General features: G+C 49.7%; 1 long non-coding RNA gene across 1 annotated transcript in view; it reads left to right on the top strand.

The window, feature by feature from the left end:
- Positions 1–242: 242 nt before the first annotated feature.
- The window catches only part of LOC119367824, a 3,332-nt gene continuing 2,303 nt past the window's right edge, over positions 243–1,271 (top strand). Inside the window, exon 1 of the long non-coding RNA XR_005176445.1 lies at positions 243–396. This is a non-coding gene — a long non-coding RNA (uncharacterized LOC119367824). The remainder of the gene's footprint in view (positions 397–1,271) is intronic.

A 1,271-nucleotide genomic window follows, 5' to 3' on the forward strand; every position in this document is an offset into this window, starting at 1 on the left:
GTTAGAGTTATTTTCTAGCTCAAGACTAATCTTAAACTAGCTCTAGCCAAAGAGGTGTTTGAATGCGGTTCAGATTGGCAGACGTTGTGAAGCCAAGTCTCTCGCTGACTTAGGCACAACATCCACCATGCAATCTGCATCCCACGGCTGCTGCACTACTGAATTTTCTCAGTGCAAAGGAGGTAGCCCAAATACAGCCCAAGAGGCCCACGTTGTGGAGGCAGGGGATATTTACTCTGGTTTTGGCGGGGAGGAGGGTTGGATTTGGCGGGAGCAGCGAGACGAGGGCGCCGTGGGTCTACTTGGCGACTGGCGATTTTCCACGCCTCGCCGATCTTCTCGCTTGCATCGGCTAGTTGTTTATCCTTCCCCGATTCTCCCTGCCACGGATTAAAGGTTTGTATGGTTCATGTTTTTTCCTCTGTCTCCGTTCTTAGAATTCTCGATTTGATTGTTATTAAACTGAAAAATTTCTACGATTTTTGCACTGATTTGTAGCGGTTAACTTGATGATAAAAGTATTCTGCTAGGTGCTGGTCTTTTGTTACTGAAAGTGAGTTCTAAATCTAGTGCTAAATACAGTGAGATTGTGTGAAAATTCAGTGGTAAAGCAGAAATTTGTCAGGCTGATGCACTAGTATTTTCTCTGTCTATTTGCGTCTGTGTATGAACTGGGCTTACTTGGGCCAATTTCTGCATTGGGCTACCTCTTTTGCACTGAGAAAATTGAGTGGTACAGCAGCTGTAGGATGCAGATTGCATGGTGGATGTTGTGCCTAAGTCAGCGAGAGACTTGGCTTCACAACGTCAGCCAATCTGAACCGGTTTGGATGAGAGGGTTACAATAATAATAAATGCACTTTCTCAATCATTTGGCTCCTTTAAACCCACTTTAAAGGAAGAGGGATCTGGTATCGGGGATAGAAAGATAAGAGCATCTCCAGCCGCGCCTCCAACAACCCCCCAGGTCATTTTTTAGCGTTGGCTCTAAAAAAACGGCTCAGTCGCGCCCACAGGAGCCCATTTTTCGCCGGCGGACCCAGGCCGAACCCGGCGCGCTGGGGGCGCCCGATGGTGCAGGGGGAATCATTTTTGGCACGAAAGAATGGCGGGCCCGCCGAGTCAGCGACCTCACGCATCGTCGTCCTCATCGCCTCGGTTTTCCGCGGGGAATCAATGCCAAGGCTGCCGCTGGTCAGCCTTCCATTGATTCCTCATGGGCGGCGCAGTGCGGCGACGCGCTCTCCTGTCACGCGTACACACATTTGCCG

The sequence above is a fragment of the Triticum dicoccoides genome, chromosome 2B (genome assembly GCF_002162155.2).
Source record: "Triticum dicoccoides isolate Atlit2015 ecotype Zavitan chromosome 2B, WEW_v2.0, whole genome shotgun sequence".
Classification (NCBI taxonomy): Eukaryota; Viridiplantae; Streptophyta; class Magnoliopsida; order Poales; family Poaceae; genus Triticum; species Triticum dicoccoides.